The following is an 8,856-nucleotide window of genomic DNA, read 5'->3' on the forward strand; positions in this document are numbered from 1 at the left end:
AAAGCCACCTCGCGGCGCCCATCCCTGGCGCCGCCCCGCCCTGTCACCGCCTCCTCCTCACCTCACCCCCGAGTCGCCCCCGACGCCCGTCCGCGCGCCGCCCTCGATCTGGAACTGGGACTCCGTCCCGATGCCACAGCCGCTTGGAGTCCCCCTCGCCGGAGCCACGACACCGCCGAACCGCGACCTCGTCTCCTCCTCGCGCCGCTTCATCAAGCCTCATCGCCCCCGTTCCTCTACGCGCCCGTGAGCTCACCCTCCTCCCCTCCCTGGCTTCGGCCATCTCCCGGCGTTGCTAGCGCCCGCACGCCCCGGTCCTTGCAGCTACATGCGCTCGCGTCGTCATTGGTCGCGCCCGATGCGTGCTCACCTCACCCTTCGCCCCATGGACACCCCACACCCATCGATCTGGCGCGCCGTTGCCACGCCCGGCATCACCGGCGGCCGTTCGCGCGGGCTCGTGCCCGTCCAGTCGCGCCCCTGGCCTCGCTGCGCGCCGGTTGCTCACATCCGCTAACATCCGCCACGCCCCGGCCGAACCCCGTCGCAGCCGAGCCCACCGCGGGCCTATTCGCCGATCCGCCGCCCCTGTCTCGCGCCCGCGCTCCACCGCACCCCGCGCCGTCCGGCCGCCGTCACCGGGACGCGCGCTCGTGCCCCCGCCGCGGCCCCGGCTAGCTTGGACCAGCACCTAGTCGGGCCGGCGCCCAGTGCCCATTGCCCGCTAGCGCCCAGTGCCCGCTTGTGGCCTGGGCCTATGGCACCGAGGCCGCACGTCCCTGTTTACTTTAAAAAAATTGTAAAAATATATATTAATAAAATTAATTTATTAATTAATTAAATGTTTAATTAACTTCATTTATTAATCTTAATTAACCTAATGAAGTATATTAGTTAATTTAAAACTGCAATTAGTTAGATGAGTCAATGACAGGGGGCCCCACCCCCTGTTGACCAGTCAAATGTTGACTGGTCAACTGGGACCCCCTTGGACCCACTGTCAACCTTTGGTGGCCTTGCTGTGTGCACTCTGCTGGGTGCACATAGTAATTTCACTTTTTTCAAATTAATAATAATTTTAGAATAATGTTAAATCTTTGAAAAATCATTTAAAATAATCCGTAACTTGGATGAATTTTTTTTATACATGAATGTTGCTCAAAACGACGAGACGAATCCGGATACGCCCTCCGTTCGTCTTTCACACGTTCCTAGCATAGCGAACCTGCAACCGTCCCCCTCCATTTCATTTGTCCGAAAATGCTAAACTTCGGGAAAACTTTCCGGATGTTTTCCCCCTTCGTCGGTATCGTATAGCACTGTGTTAGAACACCCCTAACTCCGCTTATTGTCTTGTCATGCATCTGTTTGCTCTGTATTTATTTTTTCTTCCCCTCTTCTCTTCGCTAGACCCCGAGACCGATGCCGCCGCTGCGATCGACTACGTCTCTGACGAGCCTTCTTCCTTTTCAACAGAGCTTCCAGGCAAGCAAACCCCCCGTGAGCATTCCGATATCACCCATTTCTTTCCCTCTCATGCTTGCATTAGAACTGCTACTGCTTTATGTATGATCCTACTCTGATGCATAGCCTGTTTTCGTTACCTGCTTTCATACCTTACCTGCTTATTCTAAACTGCTTAGTATAGGTTGGTTAGAGATCCACCTGTGACCCCGCCTTGTCCCAGTTGCCCTGCTTTATGTTCGATGACTCGATCAACATGATCTACGTCCAGGCCCCGGCACCGCACATCACCCCCACTAGTTGTACGACCCTGTAGAGTTACCATCGAGTGTTGAGGGAGGAACCTCTTACATCACTCCTAATGAGATCTCTGTAGTGTAGCTATCCGGTCGTGGTCATCGAGGGTGATTTCCTCCTTAATCACTTCCGCTACGGCTCTGTCATGCCACCCCTCAAGTGTGAACCTCGAGGGTGGATCCTCTTACGTTCACCTTGATGATTACATCGAGTGGAATTCACCGGGGGTGATTCCTCGGGTTTTCCCCTTGGTGTTAGACACACAGTTACTATGGTTACTATGACTTTACACTGAACCATGTTACTAAAGACGGGTCGGCCCTGAGGGGTACCCGCGCGAGCTTACTAGCGAGTGATGTGGAGTCGGGTTGACCTGGAAGGTGCCCGCGAGATACTTACGAGGCATGGCCGGGCATTCTTAGCCCTTGCCGCAAGTACTCGAGACGGGGCGACGGGGTCACATCTTTCGCGAGTCTCTGCTCATGACCGCACCACCAACGCACTAACGGTTTGCATATTTGATCCGAGGGGCCTCTGGCCTGATAGCACTAACCATCACGTGGGCATAGTATGGGCATTTTACGTCGTATACATCAGCCGAAGCTTAATAGACGCCAGCGACTGAGCGGCGCGCGTCGGGTTGGACTGCGTAAGCTCCTGCCTTGTTTAAGGAGGTAGCTAGGTCTGCTCACCAGCTGCGTACGCAACATGCAGTAGTTCCTGGGGAGATGGCCCATGACCCCTGGGGGCATAGGTTTAGTTCGGCGTGCTGACCTCTCTATTAAGCCTAGGTCGGGTTGCGGCGAACTGTTTGGCCGAGGCCGGGCATGACCCAGGAAAGTGTGTCCGGCCGGAGTTAATCGAGCGTGGTGGGTAAGTTGCTGCACCCCTGTAGGGAAGAAAACATCTATCGATAGCCTGTCCTACGGTAACGGACACTTGGAGTTGTATCCCGATCGATACAACTAGAACTGGATACTTGAGATGAGACATGGATATGATGAATGGATAGTATGGCTCTGGGATTGCTTTCTCGTAGGGAGACGAGAAAGGATCTCTGGCCGAGGTTGATAACACTACTACTACTTTACATTATGTTTATCTGTACTCTTCTATATGTTGTAAGATGCTTGAAGATGCTAGTCTTCGATAGGCTAGGCTTTCCCCTCCTTTTCTGACATTCTGTAGTTTAGTCGACAGATACATCCCATTTCCTTTGATACATATGCATACTTAGTTTAGATCTGATGTAAGTCTTGCGAGTACTTTGGATGAGTACTCATGGTTGCTTTGCTACCCCTTTTTCCCATATACCCGATTGTTGCGACCAGATGACGGATTCCAGGAGCCAAACGACACCACTGATGACTACTACAACCCCGAGGGTGCCTACTACGTGACGACCGCTGACGACCTGGAGTAGTTAGGAGGCTCCCAGGCAGGAGGCCTTGCCTTTTTGATCAATGTTGCTTTTGTGCTAGCCTTCTTAAGGCAAAACTTGTTTAACTTATGTCTGTACTCAGATATTGTTGCTTCCGCTGACTCTTGTGTATTCGAGCCCTTGAGGCCCCTGGCTTGTAATATAAAGCTTGTTTTATTTTTAATTTGTGTCTAGAGTTGTGTTGTGATATCTTCCCGTGAGTCCTTGATCTTGATCGTATAGATTTGCGTGTATGATTAGTGTACGATTGAATCAAGGGTGTCACAAGTTGGTATCAGAGCCCACTGCCTGTAGGTAGCCCCCTTTCCAACTCCTTGGCCGAAGTCGAGTCTAGTCACTACAAAAACTTTTACTAACATGGCTGCGTGGCCTATGGGCCCACGTCGCCATTGGGTGTGTTGGGGAACGTTGCAGAAAACAAAAATTTTCCTACTCGTTTCACCAAGATCATCTAGGAGTTCATCTAGCAACGAGTGATTAGATGCATCTACATACCTTTGTAGATCGCGAGCGGAAGCGTTCAAAAGAACGGTGATGATGTAGTCGTACTCGACGTGATCCAAATCACCGATGACCAGCGCCGAATGGACGGCACCTCCGCGTTCAACACACGTACGGAACATCCACGTCTCCTCCTTCTTGATCCAGCAAGGGAGGGAGGAGAGGTTGAGGGAGATGGCACCAGCAGCAGCACGACGGCGTGGTGTTGATGGAGCTGCAGTACTCCGGCAGAGCTTCGCTAAGCACTATGGAGGTTGAGGAGGTGTTGGGGAGGGAGAAGAAGGCAACCAAAGGCCGAGGCGTTCAGGTATGAAGTCCCTCCTCTCCCCCACTATATATAGGGGTGCCAAGGGGGGTTGGCCGACCCTAGGAGATCCAATCTCCTAGGGGGTGCGGCGGCCTAGGGGGGGTTTTCCTCCCCCCCAAGGCACCTAGGAGGTGCCTTACCCTCCTAGGACTCTTGCCCCCTTAAACCCTAGGCGCATGGGCCTATGTGGGGCTGGTGCCCTTGGCCCATTAGCGCACCCCCTTACAGCCCATGTGGCCCCCCGGGACAGATGGACCCACCCGGTGGACCCCCGGGACCCTTCCGGTGGTCCCGGTACAATACCGATAACCCCGAAACTTGTCCCGATGCCCGAAACAAGACTTCCCATATATAAATCTTTACCTCCGGACCATTCCGGAACTCCTCGTGACGTCCGAGATCTCATCCGGGACTCCGAACAACATTCGGGTTACTGCATATACATATCCCTACAACCCTAGCGTAACTGAACCTTAAGTGTGTAGACCCTACGGGTTCGAGAGACACGCAGACATGACCGAGACGACTCTCCGGTCAATAACCAACAGCGGGATCTGGATACCCATGTTGGCTCCCACATGCTCCACGATGATCTCATCGGATGAACCACGATGTCGAGGATTCAATCAACCCCGTACGCTATTCCCTTTGTCTATTGATATGTTACTTGCCCGAGATTCGATCGTCGGTATCCCAACACCTCGTTCAATCTCGTTACCGGCAAGTCACTTTACTCGTACCATAATGCATGATCCCGTGACCAGACACTTGGTCACTCTGAGCTCATTATGATGATGCATTACCGAGTGGGCCCAGTGATACCTCTCCGTCATACGGAGTGACAAATCCCAGTCTTGATCCATGTCACCCAACAGACACTTTCGGAGATACTCGTAGTCTACCTTTATAGTCACCCAGTTACGTTGTGACGTTTGGCATACCCAAAGCACTCCTACGGTATCCGGGAGTTACACGATCTCATGGTCTAAGGAAAAGATACCTTGACATTGCAAAACTCTAGCAAACGAACTATACGATCTTGTGCTATGTTTAGGATTGGGTCTCGTCCATCACATCATTCTCCCAATAATGTGATCTCGTTATCAATGACATCCAGTGTCCATAGTCAGGAAACCATGACTATCTGTTGATCAACGAGCTAGTCAACTAGAGGCTCACTAGGGACATGTTGGTGTCTGTTATTCACACATGCATTACGATTTCCGGATAACACAATTATAGCATGAATAAAGACAATTATCATGAACAAGGAAATATAATAATAATGTTTTTATTATTGCCTCTAGGGCATATTTCCAACAGTCTCCCACTTGCACTAGAGTCAATAATCTAGTTACATTGTGATGAATCGAACACCCATGGAATTCTGGTGTTGATCATGTTTTGCTCTAGGGAGAGGTTTAGTCAACGGATCTGCTACATTCAGGTCCGTATGTACTTTACAAATCTCTATGTCTCCATCTTGAACATTTTCACGAATGGAGTTGAAGCGACGCTTGATGTGCCTTGTCTTCTTGTGAAACCTGGGCTCCTTGGCAAGTGCAATAGCTCCAGAGTTGTCACAGAAGAGCTTGATCGGCCCCGACGCATTGGGTATGACTCCTAGGTCGGTGATGAACTCCTTCACCCATATTGCTTCATGTGCTGCCTCCGAGGCTGCCATGTACTCCGCTTCACATGTAGATCCCGCCACGACGCTTTGCTTGCAACTGCACCAGCTCACTGCCCCACCATTCAAAATATACACGTATCCGGTTTGTGACTTAGAGTCATCCAGATCTGTGTTGAAGCTAGCGTCGACGTAACCTTTTACGACGAGCTCTTCGTCACCTCCATAAACGAGAAACATTTCCTTAGTCCTTTTCAGGTACTTCAGGATATACTTGACCGCTGTCCAGTGTTCCTTGCCGGGATTACTTTGGTACCTTCCTACCAAACTTACGGCAAGGTTTACATCAGGTCTGGTACACAGCATGGCATACATAATAGAACCTATGGCTGAGGCATAGGGGATGACGCTCATCTCTTCTATATCTTCTGCCGTGGTCGGACATTGAGCTGAGCTCAATTTCATACCTTGCAACACAGGCAAGAACCCCTTCTTGGATTGATCCATATTGAACTTCTTCAATATCTTATCAAGGTATGTGCTTTGTGAAAGACCTATGAGGCGTCTTGATCTATCTCTATAGATTTTGATGCCTAATATATAAGCAGCTTCTCCAAGGTCCTTCATTGAAAAACTTTTATTCAAGTAGGCCTTGATGCTGTCCAAGAGTTCTATATCATTTCCCATCAAAAGTATGTCATCTACATATAATATGAGAAATGCTACAGAGCTCCCACTCACTTTCTTGTAAACGCAGGCTTCTCCATAAGTCTGTGTAAACCCAAACGCTTTGATCATCTCATCAAAGCGAATGTTCCAACTCCGAGATGCTTGCACCAGCCCATAAATCGAGCGTTGGAGCTTGCACACTTTGTCAGCATTCTTAGGATCGACAAAACCTTCCGGCTGCATCATATACAATTCTCCTTAAGGAAACCATTAAGGAATGCCGTTTTGACGTCCATTTGCCATATTTCGTAATTATAGAATGCGGCAATTGCTAACATGATTCGGACGGACTTCAGCTTTGCTACCGGTGAGAAAGTCTCATCGTAGTCAACCCCTTGAACTTGTCGATAACCCTTAGCGACAAGCCGAGCTTTATAGATGGTCACATTACCATCCGCGTCTGTCTTCCTCTTAAAGATCCATTTATTTTCTATGGCTCGCCGCTCAACGGGCAAGTCAGTCAAAGTCCATACTTTGTTTTCATACATGGATCCTATCTCGGATTTCATGGCTTCCAGCCATTTGTCGGAATCTGGTCCCGCCATCGCTTCTTCATAGTTCGAAGGTTCACCGTTGTCTAACAACATGATTTCCAAGACAGGGTTGCCGTACCACTCTGGTGCGGAACGTGTCCTTGTGGACCTTCGGATTTCAGTAGGGGCTTGATCAGAAGTATCTTGATCATTTTCATTAACTTCCTCTCTAGTCGGTGCAGGCACCTCAGGAACATTTTCTTGAGTTGCGCCATTTTCCGGTTCAAGAGGCAATACTTCATCAAGCTCTACTTTCCTCCCACTTACTTCTTTCGAGAGAAACTCTTTCTCCAGAAAGGACCCATTCTTGGCAACAAAGATCTTGCCTTCGGATCTGAGGTAGAAGGTGTACCCAATAGTTTCTTTTGGGTACCCTATGAAGACGCATTTTTCCGATTTGGGTTCGAGCTTTTCAGGTTGAAGTCTCTTGACATAAGCATCGCATCCCCAAACTTTTAGAAACGACAGCTTAGGTTTCTTCCCAAACCATAATTCATACGGTGTCGTCTCAACGGATTTTGACGGAGCCCTATTTAAAGTGAATGCGGCAGTCTCTAAAGCATAGCCCCAAAAAGAAAGCGGTAAATTGGTAAGAGACATCATAGATCGCACCATATCTAACAGAGTGCGATTACGACGTTCGGACACACCATTATGCTGAGGTGTTCCAGGCGGCGTGAGTTGTGAAACTATTCCACATTTTCTTAAGTGTGCCCCAAACTCGTGACTCAAGTATTCTCCTCCACGATCTGATCGTAGAAACTTGATTTTCCTGTCACGTTGATTTTCAACCTCACTCTGAAATTCCTTGAACTTTTCAAAGGTTTCAGACTTGTGTTTCATTAAGTAGATATACCCATACCTACTTAAATCATCAGTGAGGGTGAGAACATAACGATAGCCACCGCGAGCCTCAATACTCATCGGACCGCACACATCAGTATGTATGATTTCCAATAAGTCGGTTGCTCGCTCCATTGTTCCTGAGAACGGAGTCTTGGTCATTTTACCCATAAGGCATGGTTCGCACGTGTCAAATGATTCATAATCAAGAGACTCTAAAAGTCCAGCAGCATGGAGCTTCTTCATGCGTTTAACACCTATGTGACCAAGGCGGTAGTGCCACAAGTATGTGGGACTATCATTATCAACCTTACTTCTTTTGGTACTCACATTATGAATATGTGTAGCATCACGTTCGAGATTCATAAGGAATAAACCATTCACCATAGGAGCATGACCATAAAACATATCTCTCATAAAAATGGAACAACCATTATTCTCAGATTTAAAAGAGTAGCCATCTCGAATTAAACGAGATCCCGATACAATGTTCATGCTCAAAGCTGGCACTAAATAACAAGGTTTAAAACTAATCCCGAAGGGAGATGCAGAGGTAGCGTGCCGACGCCGATCACATTGACCTTGGAACCATTCCCGACGCGCATCGTCACCTCGTCCTTTGCCAGTTTCCTCTTATTCCGCAGCCCCTGCTTTGAGTTACAAATGTGAGCAACTGCACCGGTATCAAATACCCAGGAGCTACTACGGGCACTAGTAAGGTACACATCAATTACATGTATATCACATATACCTTTTGTTTTGCCGGCCTTCTTATCCGCTAAGTACTTAGGGCAGTTCCGCTTCCAGTGACCGCTTCCCTTGCAATAAAAGCACTCAGTCTCGGGCTTGGGTCCATTCTTTGGCTTCTTCCCAGCAGCTTGCTTGCCGGGCGCGGCAACCTCCTTGCCGTCCTTCTTGAAGTTCTTTTTACCCTTGCCTTTCTTGAACTTAGTGGTTTTATTGACCATCAACACTTGATGTTCCTTTCTGACTTCTACCTCTGCTGATTTCAGCATAGCAAATACTTCAGGAATGGTCTTTTCCATCCCCTGCATATTGAAGTTCATCACAAAGCTCTTGTAGCTTGGTGGAAGCGACTTGAGGATTCTGT

The 8,856-nt window shown here is 49.0% G+C and overlaps 1 long non-coding RNA gene across 1 annotated transcript; it reads left to right on the plus strand.

The window, feature by feature from the left end:
• On the plus strand, positions 1-3,207 carry LOC123152352 (uncharacterized). The gene is made up of 3 exons (XR_006476120.1): positions 1-246; positions 1,411-1,500; positions 3,093-3,207. It is a non-coding gene; the product is annotated as an uncharacterized lncRNA (long non-coding RNA).
• The last annotated feature ends 5,649 nt before the right edge of the window (positions 3,208-8,856 follow it).

The sequence above is a fragment of the Triticum aestivum genome, chromosome 7A (genome assembly GCF_018294505.1).
Source record: "Triticum aestivum cultivar Chinese Spring chromosome 7A, IWGSC CS RefSeq v2.1, whole genome shotgun sequence".
Lineage (NCBI taxonomy): Eukaryota > Viridiplantae > Streptophyta > Magnoliopsida > Poales > Poaceae > Triticum > Triticum aestivum.